At 45.4% G+C, this 16768-nt stretch overlaps 1 protein-coding gene across 13 annotated transcripts in view; it reads right to left on the bottom strand.

Moving 5' to 3' along the window:
* The window catches only part of TCF7 (transcription factor 7), a 229028-nt gene that overhangs the window by 48903 nt on the left and 163357 nt on the right, over nucleotides 1-16768 (bottom strand). The window lies entirely within an intron of this gene.

The following is a 16768-nucleotide window of genomic DNA, read 5'->3' as shown; positions in this document are numbered from 1 at the left end:
CAGTTACTAAAATGGTGCAGCTGGCGGACACCTGATCGCTGCACCATTCATTTTCTATTGGGTTGCTGGAAAAAGTCAAGAGCAGCACTTGGCAGTCCCATAGGGAATGAATGAAGCAGCCATCAGGCACAATCCATTCTAGAGGGGATAGATGTAGATGTGCCCCATTCTGCCGATAAGTGCGGGGTCGATTAATAAATTATGGATAGGTGATAGGATAGGTTATAACTTGTTCTTGTTGGACAACCTCTTTAATGGCAACTGAGAAAAAAGGTTTACCCAACATTGTGTGCTCCGAGCAGTCATGGCTTCCTAAATATAGTTATAAAGGTTGAAAAAAATAAATAAATAAACCGGTTTAACAAGTCCAGAATTTCTCCATCAATTACACTAATTTCCTTATAATCCTTCATATCTTTTGGTATGAGAAAAGCTACTGCTGCTGCTGCTGCTGCTACCACTACCACTAGGGTATTCTAAAGTTTTACTACTCTAACTGTAAAGAACTCTTTTCTATACGGATGACTAAATTGCCTTCCTTGCACGTGTAAAGGGTAAACTGTGTGCCAGTTGTTTCTACCAACCACACAAACATGTAAATTAGATCACCATTGGGGAATCATTTTCCAAGCTAAACAGATCCAATTTTTCTAACCTCTTATTATAATGCCGGATTGACATATCTGTGTACAACGGTCTAAGTACCGACCATAAAGCACGGACTGTGTGTGTGTGTGGATCTCCTGACCCAAACGTCACAGCCTCATAGGTGTCATGGTCTCAGTAGGGATTGTGATGCACGGACTGTCTGCTTGTCTCATGATCTGAACTTGACAGCCTCATAAATGCCCATGAGGCTGTCAAGTTTGTTTCAAGAGCCAAGCAAACAGTCTGTGCATCACAGTCCCTACTCAGACCATGACACCTATGAGGCTATCAAGTTTAGTTCAGGAGCCAAGCAGACAGTCCATGCATCACAGTCCCTACGCAGACCATGACACCTATGAGGCTATCAAGTTTGGTTCAGGAGCCAAGCAGACAGTCCATGCATCACAGTCCCTACGCAGACCATGACACCTATGAGGCTATCAAGTTTGGTTCAGGAGCCAAGCAGACAGTCCATGCATCACAGTCCCTACGCAGACCATGACACCTATGAAGCTATCAAGTTTGGTTCAGGAGCCCCATGGATAGTCAGTGAATCATGATCCGTATTTGGACCATGATACACGGACGACTGAATGAGGCATAAAGGAGACCTTCAATCCCATTTACTAATTTAGTCATTCTAGGTCTCCTATATCTTTTTACATTAACTAAACTTGAATTTCATGTTAAAGAAGCATTCCTCTTCCTCCCATCAAAGTCTTGATCTTCTTAATATAGTGCAGTCATCTATATATATAATTGTCTAAGGGTTTTTCCGTCTGTCTTTCTGTCTTTGTCGGTCTGTCGGTCTGTCCTGGAAATCCTGCGTCTCTCATTGGTCGAGGCCGCCAGGCCTCGACCAATCAGCGACGGGCACAGTATCGACGTAGAAATCCCGCGTCTCTGATTGGTCGAGGCCGCCAGGCCTCGACCAATCAGGGACGGGCACAGCGACGATGATGTCATAAAGGACGTAGAAATCCCACATTTCTGATTCAGCGACGGGCACAGTATCGACGTAGATGTCATAATGGTTGCCATGGCGACGATGATGTCAAAGGTTGCCTCGACCAATCAGCGACGGGCACAGTCTGTCGCGAATTCTGGAATCATCATTGTCCATATACTACGGGGACATGCATATTCTAGAATACCCGATGCGTTAGAATCGGGCCGCAATCTAGTCTACTATATAATTGTCTAAGGGTCACTTCCGTCTTTCTGTCTGTCTGTCCTTCTGTCTGTCACGGATATTCATTGGTCGCGGCCTCTGTCTGTCAAGGAAATCCAAGTCGCTAATTGGTCGCGGCAAAACAGCCACGACCAATCAGCGACGGGCACAGTCCGGAAGAAAATGGCCGCTCCTTACTCCCCGCAGTCACTGCCCTGCGCCCGCATACTCCCCTCCGGCCACCGCTAACAGTGTTAATGCCGGCGGTAACGGACCGCATTATGCCGCGGGTAACTCACTCCGTTACCTGTTATGGACCTGGTGGTTAGGAGCACCCGGCACGACCTGATAGTTAAACTCACACAGGACAAGCTCTGGGATGTGGGAGCTCTGCTGACCGCAGGCCCTAATCCTATCACAACAACTAGAAATAGCCGTGGAGCGTTCCTGACACTCCCTAGACGCCTCTTCACAGCCAAAGAGCTAGCTAGCCCTAGAGATAGAAAATAAAGCCTACCTTGCCTCAGAGAAATTCCCCAAAGGAAAAGGCAGCCCCCCACATATATTAACTGTGAGTAAAGATGAAAGTCACAAACGCAGAAATGAAACAGGTTTCAGCAAAGGGAGGCCAGACTTACTAAACAGACAGAGGATAGGAAAGGTATCTTTGCGGTCAGCACAAAAAACTACAAAAGACCACGCAGAGTGTGCAAAAAGACCTCCGCACCGACTCACGATGCGGAGGTGCCACTCTGCATCCCAGAGCTTCCAGCTAGCAAGACAAAATCATGATAACCAGCTGGACAAGGAAACAATGAACAAATAATAACTATCAGGAACTTAGCTTCTGCTGGAGAAGACAGGTCACCAGAAAGATCCAAGAGCGAACTGAACCAATGCAGGAACATTGACAGCTGGCATGGAGTAACGATCTGAGTGGAGTTAAATAGAGCAGCCAACCAAAGGATAAACCACGTTACCTGTGTAAGGAACCTCAGAAGCAGCAGCTTCACTCACAGCCACCAGAGGGAGTCCATGGACAGAACTCGCCGAAGTACCATTCACGACCACAGGAGGGAGTTTGACAACAGAATTCACAACAGTTACCGACGCTATTAACCCTGTGTGACCAAGTTTTTACTATTGATGCTGCCTATGGAGCGTCAATAGGAAAAACATCTAATGTTAAAAATTATTAAAAAAAAAAAAAAATCATTATATACTCACCTTTCGCGACGCTGCGGTGACCGCTCCATGCAAGCGGCAGGTTTCGGTGCCAAGGATAGTATGGGAGAAGGACCTGCCATGATGTCACGGTAATGTGACCGCGACGTCATCACAGGCCTGGCGCACCTGAGCGAGAAGGACCTGCCATGACGTCACGGTCATGTGACCGACCTACAAGGGGTCCTCGGAAGGTGAGTATATGTTTATTTTTTAACCTGTGACATATGTGGCTGGGCAATATACTACGTAACTGGGCAATATACTACGTCGCTGTGCAATATACTACGTGGCTCTGTGCTGTATACTACGTGGCTGGGCAATTGTTATGGCTGGCAATCAGGCAACACAGCGTGCAGTAATCAGCGCACATACAGAGATCTGGCAATAACCAAAAACAATAGGACGAGCTCTGAGACGTGGAATCTCTGTAGACTGCAGTACCTGATCTATCCTCACACAACTATAAGCAGCAGTGGATTGCGCCTATCACTACCTATGCAACTCGGCACTGCCTGAGGAGCTGACTAGCCTGAAGATAGAAATACAAGCCTGACTTACCTCAGAGAAATACCCCAAAGGAATAGGCAGCCCCCCACATATAATGACTGTTAGCAAGATGAAAAGACAAACGTAGGAATGAAATAGATTCAGCAAAGTGAGGCCCGATATTCTAGACAGAGCGAGGATAGCAAAGAGAACTATGCAGTCTACAAAAAACCCTAAAACGAAAACCACGCAAAGGGGCAAAAAGACCCACCGTGCCGAACTAACAGCACGGCGGTGCACCCCTTTGCTTCTCAGAGCTTCCAGCAAAAGTTAATAGCAAGCTGGACAGAAAAAACAGAAAACAAACTAGAAGCACTTATCTAGCAGAGCAGCAGGCCCAAGGAAAGATGCAGTAGCTCAGATCCAACACTGGAACATTGACAAGGAGCAAGGAAGACAGACTCAGGTGGAGCTAAATAGCAAGGCAGCCAACGAGCTCACCAAAACACCTGAGGGAGGAAGCCCAGAGACTGCAATACCACTTGTGACCACAGAAGTGAACTCAGCCACAGAATTCACAACAGTACCCCCCCCCTTGAGGAGGGGTCACCGAACCCTCACCAGAACCCCCAGGCCGACCAGGATGAGCCACATGAAAGGCACGAACAAGATCTGGGGCATGGACATCAGAGGCAAAGACCCAGGAATTATCTTCCTGAGCATAACCCTTCCATTTGACCAGATACTGGAGTTTCCGTCTAGAGACACGAGAATCCAAAATCTTCTCCACAATATACTCCAATTCCCCCTCCACCAAAACAGGGGCAGGAGGCTCCACAGATGGAACCATAGGTGCCACGTATCTCCTCAACAACGACCTATGGAATACATTATGTATGGAAAAGGAGTCTGGGAGGATCAGACGAAAAGACACCGGATTGAGAATCTCAGAAATCCTATACGGACCAACAAAACGAGGTTTAAATTTAGGAGAGGAAACCTTCATAGGAATATGACGAGAAGATAACCAAACCAGATCCCCAACACGAAGTCGGGGTCCCACACGGCGTCTGCGATTAGCGAAAAGCTGAGCCTTCTCCTGGGACAAGGTCAAATTGTCCACTACCTGAGTCCAGATCTGCTGCAACCTGTCCACCACAGAATCCACACCAGGACAGTCCGAAGACTCAACCTGTCCTGAAGAGAAACGAGGATGGAACCCAGAATTGCAGAAAAATGGAGAGACCAAGGTAGCCGAGCTGGCCCGATTATTAAGGGCGAACTCAGCCAACGGCAAAAATGACACCCAATCATCCTGGTCAGCGGAAACAAAACATCTCAGATATGTTTCCAAGGTCTGATTGGTTCGTTCGGTCTGGCCATTAGTCTGAGGATGGAAGGCCGAGGAGAAAGATAGGTCAATGCCCATCCTACCACAAAAGGCTCGCCAGAACCTCGAGACAAACTGGGAACCTCTGTCAGAAACAATATTCTCAGGAATGCCATGTAAACGAACCACATGCTGGAAGAACAAAGGCACCAAATCAGAGGAGGAAGGCAATTTAACCAAGGGCACCAGATGGACCATTTTAGAAAAGCGATCACAGGCCACCCAAATGACCGACATTCCTTGAGAAACGGGAAGGTCAGAAATGAAATCCATCGAAATATGTGTCCAAGGCCTCTTCGGGACCGGCAAGGGCAAAAGCAACCCACTGGCACGTGAACAGCAGGGCTTAGCCCTAGCACAAATTCCACAGGACTGCACAAAAGCACGCACATCCCGCGACAGAGATGGCCACCAGAAGGATCTAGCAACCAACTCCCTGGTACCAAAGATTCCTGGATGACCGGCCAGCACCGAACAATGAAGTTCAGAGATAACTTTACTAGTCCACCTATCAGGGACGAACAGTTTCTCGGCCGGACAACGATCAGGTTTATTAGCCTGAAATTTCTGCAACACTCTCCGCAAATCAGGGGAGATGGCAGACACAATGACTCCTTCCTTGAGGATACTCGCCGGCTCAGATAACCCCGGAGAGTCGGGCACAAAACTCCTAGACAGAGCATCCGCCTTCACATTTTTAGAGCCCGGAAGGTATGAAATCACAAAATCAAAACGAGCAAAAAATAACGACCAACGGGCCTGTCTAGGATTCAAGCGCTTGGCAGACTCAAGATAAGTAAGGTTCTTATGATCAGTCAAAACCACCACGCGATGCTTAGCACCCTCAAGCCAATGACGCCACTCCTCGAATGCCCACTTCATGGCCAGCAACTCTCGGTTGCCCACATCATAATTACGCTCAGCAGCAGAAAATTTCCTGGAAAAGAAAGCACATGGTTTGAACACTGAACAACCAGAACCTCTCTGTGACAAAACCGCCCCTGCACCAATCTCAGAAGCATCAACCTCGACCTGGAACGGAAGAGAAACATCAGGTTGACACAACACAGGGGCACAGCAAAAACGACGCTTCAACTCCTGAAAAGCTTCCACGGCAGCAGAAGACCAATTAACCAAATCAGCACCCTTCTTGGTCAAATCGGTCAATGGTCTGGCAATGCTAGAAAAATTACAGATGAAGCGACGATAAAAATTAGCAAAGCCCAGGAATTTCTGCAGACTTTTTAGAGATGTCGGCTGAGTCCAATCCTGGATGGCCTGAACCTTAACCGGATCCATCTCGATAGTAGAAGGGGAAAAGATGAACCCCAAAAATGAAACTTTCTGCACACCGAAGAGACACTTTGATCCCTTCACGAACAAGGAATTAGCACGCAGTACCTGGAAAACCATTCTGACTTGCTTCACATGAGACTCCCAATCATCTGAGAAGATCAAAATGTCATCCAAGTAAACAATCAAGAATTTATCCAGATACTCACGGAAAATGTCATGCATAAAAGACTGAAAAACAGATGGAGAATTGGCAAGTCCGAACGGCATCACCAGATACTCAAAATGACCCTCGGGCGTATTAAATGCCGTTTTCCATTCATCTCCCTGCCTGATTCTCACCAGATTATACGCACCACGAAGATCAATCTTAGTAAACCAACTAGCCCCCTTAATCCGAGCAAACAAGTCAGAAATCAATGGCAAGGGATACTGAAACTTAACAGTGATCTTATTAAGAAGGCGGTAATCAATACACGGTCTTAGCGAACCATCCTTCTTGGCTACAAAAAAGAACCCTGCTCCCAATGGTGACGACGATGGGCGAATATGTCCCTTCTCCAGGGACTCCTTCACATAACTGCGCATAGCGGTGTGTTCAGGTACGGACAAATTAAATAAACGACCCTTAGGGAATTTACTACCAGGAATCAAATCGATAGCACAATCACAATTCCTATGCGGAGGTAGGGCATCAGACTTGGACTCTTCAAATACATCCTGAAAGTCCGACAAGAACTCTGGGATGTCAGAAGGAATGGATGACGAAATAGACAAAAATGGAACATCACCATGTACTCCCTGACAACCCCAGCTGGTTACCGACATAGAGTTCCAATCCAATACTGGATTATGGGTTTGTAGCCATGGCAACCCCAACACGACCACATCATGCAAATTATGCAGTACCAGAAAGCGAATAACTTCCTGATGTGCAGGAGCAATGCACATGGTCAGCTGGGCCCAGTACTGAGGCTTATTCTTGGCCAAAGGTGTAGCATCAATTCCTCTCAACGGAATAGGACACCGCAAAGGCTCCAAGAAAAATCCACAACGTTTAGCATAATCCAAATCCATCAGATTCAGGGCAGCGCCTGAATCCACAAACGCCATGACAGAATACGATGACAAAGAGCACATTAAGGTAATGGACAAAAGGAATTTGGACTGTACAGTACCAATAACGGCAGAGCTATCGAACCGCCTAGTGCGTTTAGGACAATTAGAAATAGCATGAGTAGAATCACCACAATAGAAACACAGTCTGTTCAGACGTCTGTGTTCTTGCCGTTCTACTTTAGTCATAGTCCTGTCGCACTGCATAGGCTCAGGTTTACTCTCAGACAATACCGCCAGATGGTGCACAGATTTACGCTCGCGCAAGCGACGACCGATCTGAATGGCCAAGGACAGACTCATTCAAACCAGCAGGCATAGGAAATCCCACCATTACATCCTTAAGAGCTTCAGAGAGACCCTTTCTGAACAAAGCCGCTAGTGCAGATTCATTCCACAGAGTGAGTACTGACCACTTCCTAAATTTCTGACAATATACTTCTACATCATCCTGACCCTGGCATAAAGCCAGCAGATTTTTCTCAGCCCGATCCACTGAATTAGGCTCATCGTAAAGCAAACCCAGCGCCTGGAAAAATGCATCAACATTACTCAATGCAGAATCTCCTGGTGCAAGAGAAAACGCCCAGTCCTGTGGGTCGCCGCGCAAAAAAGAAATAATAATCAAAACCTGTTGAATAGGATTACCAGAAGAATGAGGTTTCAAGGCCAAAAATAGCTTACAATTATTTCTGAAGCTCAGGAACTTAGTTCTGTCACCAAAAAACAAATCAGGAATCGGAATTCTTGGTTCTAGCATCGATTTCTGATCAATAGTATCTTGAATCTTTTGTACATTTACAACGAGATTATCCATTGAGGAGCACAGAGCCTGAATATCCATGTCCACAGCTGTGTTCTGAAGCACTCTAATGTCTAGGGGAAAAAAAAGACTGAAGACAGAGCTAAGAAAAAAAAATGCTGTCAGGATTTCTTTTTTCCCTCTATTGGGAATCATTGGTGTGGCTCCTTGTACTGTTATGGCTGGCAATCAGGCAACACAGCGTGCAGTAATCAGCGCACATACAGAGATCTGGCAATAACCAAAAACAATAGGACGAGCTCTGAGACGTGGAATCTCTGTAGACTGCAGTACCTGATCTATCCTCACACAACTATAAGCAGCAGTGGATTGCGCCTATCACTACCTATGCAACTCGGCACTGCCTGAGGAGCTGACTAGCCTGAAGATAGAAATACAAGCCTGACTTACCTCAGAGAAATACCCCAAAGGAATAGGCAGCCCCCCACATATAATGACTGTTAGCAAGATGAAAAGACAAACGTAGGAATGAAATAGATTCAGCAAAGTGAGGCCCGATATTCTAGACAGAGCGAGGATAGCAAAGAGAACTATGCAGTCTACAAAAAACCCTAAAACGAAAACCACGCAAAGGGGCAAAAAGACCCACCGTGCCGAACTAACAGCACGGCGGTGCACCCCTTTGCTTCTCAGAGCTTCCAGCAAAAGTTAATAGCAAGCTGGACAGAAAAAACAGAAAACAAACTAGAAGCACTTATCTAGCAGAGCAGCAGGCCCAAGGAAAGATGCAGTAGCTCAGATCCAACACTGGAACATTGACAAGGAGCAAGGAAGACAGACTCAGGTGGAGCTAAATAGCAAGGCAGCCAACGAGCTCACCAAAACACCTGAGGGAGGAAGCCCAGAGACTGCAATACCACTTGTGACCACAGAAGTGAACTCAGCCACAGAATTCACAACAGTACCCCCCCCCCTTGAGGAGGGGTCACCGAACCCTCACCAGAACCCCCAGGCCGACCAGGATGAGCCACATGAAAGGCACGAACAAGATCTGGGGCATGGACATCAGAGGCAAAGACCCAGGAATTATCTTCCTGAGCATAACCCTTCCATTTGACCAGATACTGGAGTTTCCGTCTAGAGACACGAGAATCCAAAATCTTCTCCACAATATACTCCAATTCCCCCTCCACCAAAACAGGGGCAGGAGGCTCCACAGATGGAACCATAGGTGCCACGTATCTCCTCAACAACGACCTATGGAATACATTATGTATGGAAAAGGAGTCTGGGAGGATCAGACGAAAAGACACCGGATTGAGAATCTCAGAAATCCTATACGGACCAACAAAACGAGGTTTAAATTTAGGAGAGGAAACCTTCATAGGAATATGACGAGAAGATAACCAAACCAGATCCCCAACACGAAGTCGGGGTCCCACACGGCGTCTGCGATTAGCGAAAAGCTGAGCCTTCTCCTGGGACAAGGTCAAATTGTCCACTACCTGAGTCCAGATCTGCTGCAACCTGTCCACCACAGAATCCACACCAGGACAGTCCGAAGACTCAACCTGTCCTGAAGAGAAACGAGGATGGAACCCAGAATTGCAGAAAAATGGAGAGACCAAGGTAGCCGAGCTGGCCCGATTATTAAGGGCGAACTCAGCCAACGGCAAAAATGATACCCAATCATCCTGGTCAGCGGAAACAAAACATCTCAGATATGTTTCCAAGGTCTGATTGGTTCGTTCGGTCTGGCCATTAGTCTGAGGATGGAAGGCCGAGGAGAAAGATAGGTCAATGCCCATCCTACCACAAAAGGCTCGCCAGAACCTCGAGACAAACTGGGAACCTCTGTCAGAAACAATATTCTCAGGAATGCCATGTAAACGAACCACATGCTGGAAGAACAAAGGCACCAAATCAGAGGAGGAAGGCAATTTAACCAAGGGCACCAGATGGACCATTTTAGAAAAGCGATCACAGGCCACCCAAATGACCGACATTCCTTGAGAAACGGGAAGGTCAGAAATGAAATCCATCGAAATATGTGTCCAAGGCCTCTTCGGGACCGGCAAGGGCAAAAGCAACCCACTGGCACGTGAACAGCAGGGCTTAGCCCTAGCACAAATTCCACAGGACTGCACAAAAGCACGCACATCCCGCGACAGAGATGGCCACCAGAAGGATCTAGCAACCAACTCCCTGGTACCAAAGATTCCTGGATGACCGGCCAGCACCGAACAATGAAGTTCAGAGATAACTTTACTAGTCCACCTATCAGGGACGAACAGTTTCTCGGCCGGACAACGATCAGGTTTATTAGCCTGAAATTTCTGCAACACTCTCCGCAAATCAGGGGAGATGGCAGACACAATGACTCCTTCCTTGAGGATACTCGCCGGCTCAGATAACCCCGGAGAGTCGGGCACAAAACTCCTAGACAGAGCATCCGCCTTCACATTTTTAGAGCCCGGAAGGTATGAAATCACAAAATCAAAACGAGCAAAAAATAACGACCAACGGGCCTGTCTAGGATTCAAGCGCTTGGCAGACTCAAGATAAGTAAGGTTCTTATGATCAGTCAAAACCACCACGCGATGCTTAGCACCCTCAAGCCAATGACGCCACTCCTCGAATGCCCACTTCATGGCCAGCAACTCTCGGTTGCCCACATCATAATTACGCTCAGCAGCAGAAAATTTCCTGGAAAAGAAAGCACATGGTTTGAACACTGAACAACCAGAACCTCTCTGTGACAAAACCGCCCCTGCACCAATCTCAGAAGCATCAACCTCGACCTGGAACGGAAGAGAAACATCAGGTTGACACAACACAGGGGCACAGCAAAAACGACGCTTCAACTCCTGAAAAGCTTCCACGGCAGCAGAAGACCAATTAACCAAATCAGCACCCTTCTTGGTCAAATCGGTCAATGGTCTGGCAATGCTAGAAAAATTACAGATGAAGCGACGATAAAAATTAGCAAAGCCCAGGAATTTCTGCAGACTTTTTAGAGATGTCGGCTGAGTCCAATCCTGGATGGCCTGAACCTTAACCGGATCCATCTCGATAGTAGAAGGGGAAAAGATGAACCCCAAAAATGAAACTTTCTGCACACCGAAGAGACACTTTGATCCCTTCACGAACAAGGAATTAGCACGCAGTACCTGGAAAACCATTCTGACTTGCTTCACATGAGACTCCCAATCATCTGAGAAGATCAAAATGTCATCCAAGTAAACAATCAAGAATTTATCCAGATACTCACGGAAAATGTCATGCATAAAAGACTGAAAAACAGATGGAGAATTGGCAAGTCCGAACGGCATCACCAGATACTCAAAATGACCCTCGGGCGTATTAAATGCCGTTTTCCATTCATCTCCCTGCCTGATTCTCACCAGATTATACGCACCACGAAGATCAATCTTAGTAAACCAACTAGCCCCCTTAATCCGAGCAAACAAGTCAGAAATCAATGGCAAGGGATACTGAAACTTAACAGTGATCTTATTAAGAAGGCGGTAATCAATACACGGTCTTAGCGAACCATCCTTCTTGGCTACAAAAAAGAACCCTGCTCCCAATGGTGACGACGATGGGCGAATATGTCCCTTCTCCAGGGACTCCTTCACATAACTGCGCATAGCGGTGTGTTCAGGTACGGACAAATTAAATAAACGACCCTTAGGGAATTTACTACCAGGAATCAAATCGATAGCACAATCACAATTCCTATGCGGAGGTAGGGCATCAGACTTGGACTCTTCAAATACATCCTGAAAGTCCGACAAGAACTCTGGGATGTCAGAAGGAATGGATGACGAAATAGACAAAAATGGAACATCACCATGTACTCCCTGACAACCCCAGCTGGTTACCGACATAGAGTTCCAATCCAATACTGGATTATGGGTTTGTAGCCATGGCAACCCCAACACGACCACATCATGCAAATTATGCAGTACCAGAAAGCGAATAACTTCCTGATGTGCAGGAGCAATGCACATGGTCAGCTGGGCCCAGTACTGAGGCTTATTCTTGGCCAAAGGTGTAGCATCAATTCCTCTCAACGGAATAGGACACCGCAAAGGCTCCAAGAAAAATCCACAACGTTTAGCATAATCCAAATCCATCAGATTCAGGGCAGCGCCTGAATCCACAAACGCCATGACAGAATACGATGACAAAGAGCACATTAAGGTAATGGACAAAAGGAATTTGGACTGTACAGTACCAATAACGGCAGAGCTATCGAACCGCCTAGTGCGTTTAGGACAATTAGAAATAGCATGAGTAGAATCACCACAATAGAAACACAGTCTGTTCAGACGTCTGTGTTCTTGCCGTTCTACTTTAGTCATAGTCCTGTCGCACTGCATAGGCTCAGGTTTACTCTCAGACAATACCGCCAGATGGTGCACAGATTTACGCTCGCGCAAGCGACGACCGATCTGAATGGCCAAGGACAGACTCATTCAAACCAGCAGGCATAGGAAATCCCACCATTACATCCTTAAGAGCTTCAGAGAGACCCTTTCTGAACAAAGCCGCTAGTGCAGATTCATTCCACAGAGTGAGTACTGACCACTTCCTAAATTTCTGACAATATACTTCTACATCATCCTGACCCTGGCATAAAGCCAGCAGATTTTTCTCAGCCCGATCCACTGAATTAGGCTCATCGTAAAGCAAACCCAGCGCCTGGAAAAATGCATCAACATTACTCAATGCAGAATCTCCTGGTGCAAGAGAAAACGCCCAGTCCTGTGGGTCGCCGCGCAAAAAAGAAATAATAATCAAAACCTGTTGAATAGGATTACCAGAAGAATGAGGTTTCAAGGCCAAAAATAGCTTACAATTATTTCTGAAGCTCAGGAACTTAGTTCTGTCACCAAAAAACAAATCAGGAATCGGAATTCTTGGTTCTAGCATCGATTTCTGATCAATAGTATCTTGAATCTTTTGTACATTTACAACGAGATTATCCATTGAGGAGCACAGAGCCTGAATATCCATGTCCACAGCTGTGTTCTGAAGCACTCTAATGTCTAGGGGGAAAAAAAGACTGAAGACAGAGCTAAGAAAAAAAAATGCTGTCAGGATTTCTTTTTTCCCTCTATTGGGAATCATTGGTGTGGCTCCTTGTACTGTTATGGCTGGCAATCAGGCAACACAGCGTGCAGTAATCAGCGCACATACAGAGATCTGGCAATAACCAAAAACAATAGGACGAGCTCTGAGACGTGGAATCTCTGTAGACTGCAGTACCTGATCTATCCTCACACAACTATAAGCAGCAGTGGATTGCGCCTATCACTACCTATGCAACTCGGCACTGCCTGAGGAGCTGACTAGCCTGAAGATAGAAATACAAGCCTGACTTACCTCAGAGAAATACCCCAAAGGAATAGGCAGCCCCCCACATATAATGACTGTTAGCAAGATGAAAAGACAAACGTAGGAATGAAATAGATTCAGCAAAGTGAGGCCCGATATTCTAGACAGAGCGAGGATAGCAAAGAGAACTATGCAGTCTACAAAAAACCCTAAAACGAAAACCACGCAAAGGGGCAAAAAGACCCACCGTGCCGAACTAACAGCACGGCGGTGCACCCCTTTGCTTCTCAGAGCTTCCAGCAAAAGTTAATAGCAAGCTGGACAGAAAAAAACAGAAAACAAACTAGAAGCACTTATCTAGCAGAGCAGCAGGCCCAAGGAAAGATGCAGTAGCTCAGATCCAACACTGGAACATTGACAAGGAGCAAGGAAGACAGACTCAGGTGGAGCTAAATAGCAAGGCAGCCAACGAGCTCACCAAAACACCTGAGGGAGGAAGCCCAGAGACTGCAATACCACTTGTGACCACAGAAGTGAACTCAGCCACAGAATTCACAACAGGCAATATACTACGTGGCTGGGCAATATACCACGTGGCTGGGCAATATACCACGTGGCTGGGCAATATACCACGTGGCTGGGCAATATACCACGTGGCTGGGCAATATACCACGTGGCTGGGCAATATACCACGTGTACATGCATATTCTAGAATACCCGATGGGTTAGAATCGGGCCACCATCTAGTCATATTATATAGCACTGTGTGTTGTGAATTCTGTTGTCAAGCTCCCTCCTGTGGTCATGAATGGTACTTCGGCTGGTTCTGTCCATGGGGCTGCGGCTTCTGAGTTTCCTTCCACAGGTGACGAGGTTAATTCATTAGCTGGCTGCTCTATTTAACTCCACTTAGATCTTTGCTCCATGCCACCTGTCAATGTTCCAGTATTGGTCTAGTTCACTCCTGGATCGTTCTTGTGACCTGTCTTCCCAGCAGAAGCTAAGTTCCTGCTTGTTTTTCTTTAGTTTGCTATTTTTCTGTCCACCTTGCTATTTTGATTTTTGTCTTGCTTGCTGGAAGCTCTGAGACGCAGAGGGAGCGCCTCCGCACCGTGAGTCGGTGCGGAGGGTCTTTTGCGCACTCTGCGTGGTCTTTTTGTAGTTTTTTGTGCTGACCGCTAAGTTACCTTTCCTATCCTCAGTCTGTTCAGTAAGTCGGGCCTCACTTTGCTAAATCTATTTCATCTCTGTGTTTGTATTTTCATCTTTACTCACAGTCATTATATGTGGGGGGCTGCCTTTTCCTTTGGGGAATTTCTCTGAGGCAAGGTATGCTTATTTTTCTATCTTCAGGGCTAGCTAGTTCCTTAGGCTGTGTCGAGTTGCATAGGGAGCGTTAGGAGCAATCCACGGCTATTTCTAGTGTGTGTGATAGGATTAGGGATTGCGGTCAGCAGAGTTCCCACGTCTCAGAGCTCGTCCTATATTATTTGTAACTATCAGGTCATTCCGTGTGCTCTTATCCACCAGGTCCATTATTGTCCTTACCACCGGGTCATAACAACTGTGTACTCACAATTGCTCATTTTCTCTTTCTACCCAGCTAATTATTTTCTTCTCTGTGCTCTCTATATAGAAACGTGAAGTCTCTTGTCCCTGCATTTATCATTTCCCTCTTCAACTCCTGACCCAGCTGCTCCCTCCTCCTCTCTGACAGGGACTTTTGCAGTGACTGACTCATACATGGAAAATTGACCTTCTGTATCTACATAGAGCTTAGAAGGAATCAGCTAGTCAGTTTTTTTATCAAATGATGTCATAGACCTAATGAAAAAGAGAAGAATTAGCTATGTAGAAGGGAAAAATTAGCAATAGTAAGTACATGGTGCTATATAACATGATTACATTACATTAAAGGGAAAAAAAACTAATGGGAGGAGGAGTGCTTCTATAAAAATGCAGTCTGATAAATGATTTGTAGAGAGGTAAATCACATGATTTTCTCTCTTTTATACACTCTAAACATCTTATTTGCTTTTGCAGTAGCTGCCTGACATGGAGAATACTCAAGTCCTTCTTCTCTTCTGTAGTCCCTACTAGATTTCCATTCAACGTATACGCAGCAATATGATTACTATGGCCTTGGAACATTACTTGGAACATTATTAATCAACACTAAACTTCATCCATTATGTTGTTGGCAATGTTACAAGCTTATCAAGGTCTTTTAGTAATACTACAAAACCAACCTGAGTTTTAAAGCGAATCTGTCACCAGAATTCACAGCACAAACTGTGCACGATATTAACTAGATCTCTTAGAGCTAACTATTCAGGTCTTTTTTACATTGAAAAGACATGTCATACTTGCTATATAATCCTTTATGAAAGTTTAATTCAATCACTGTCCATTTAGAATAATGCAAACAGTTTGTATCGTTAAGTATGAAGACAAAACTGCTTCAAGTATCTAAAAGTTCTGAGAGAAGCAGGCAATTCATGGGTCAATGCTCAGCCACATTAGAACGAAAGTTAACAATAATAAATGAATATTGTTAAACATCAGACATGCATAGATATTGTACATAATATGAACATAATATTTTTTATGACCGACTTGTTACATTATCGAAATAAGACATTCATTAGTAATAATCATTAATATAAATAGCAGAAATCAAAGGGGTATTCTCATATTAATAAATTAATTTCGTTAAATAGTATGAAAATGCAATCCGCTTGCTTTTTCTATGTGCTTTCATTCTCTTGCTGTGAGAGCTTTTATCTTACGTATTGAACAGCTGGTTTCAAAGGAGCTTGGCTACTACAGCCTGACTGCATATGTGCAGTAGTTAAACTCCAGAAGAGGAGTTAACCCTTAAAATCATGGTCAATGGTCAGCTCTCAGCAGTACATTGATTTCTATACAGCATTTAGCTGCTCTTCTCCCTGTGAAAATCCTGACCCAGCAGCTGTTATCAGTTCTGTAAAAATCACCAGCCATCCACCAATGTAGTTCCCCAAGCAGTTCTCTTAATAACAGCTCTCATTATCCTGAGTCACATGCTTGACTGAATGCACTGTTATCTCTATATGTAAATGTATTTATAAAACAGTGTAGACTGTCACTCAAGGAGGAGTGCCCACCCCCAAAGCAACCAAGAAACAAGGAGACAGCAGAGCTCTGAGCTGTTCCATAGACAACCTTAGAATAGCCTTTTAATTGTTAGTTTACTATAGATGCATTAAGACACATATCAACAGGTTAAACTCAAATGACAGCCACTTCTGGCCAATATAATATAATATAATGTAATAGATAAGATAGGAAT

This window comes from Ranitomeya imitator, chromosome 4 (assembly GCF_032444005.1).
Source record: "Ranitomeya imitator isolate aRanImi1 chromosome 4, aRanImi1.pri, whole genome shotgun sequence".
In the NCBI taxonomy this organism is placed as follows: domain Eukaryota; kingdom Metazoa; phylum Chordata; class Amphibia; order Anura; family Dendrobatidae; genus Ranitomeya; species Ranitomeya imitator.
The sequence above is the reverse complement of the archived record's forward strand: the minus strand, read 5'-3'. Positions and strand labels throughout refer to the sequence as shown.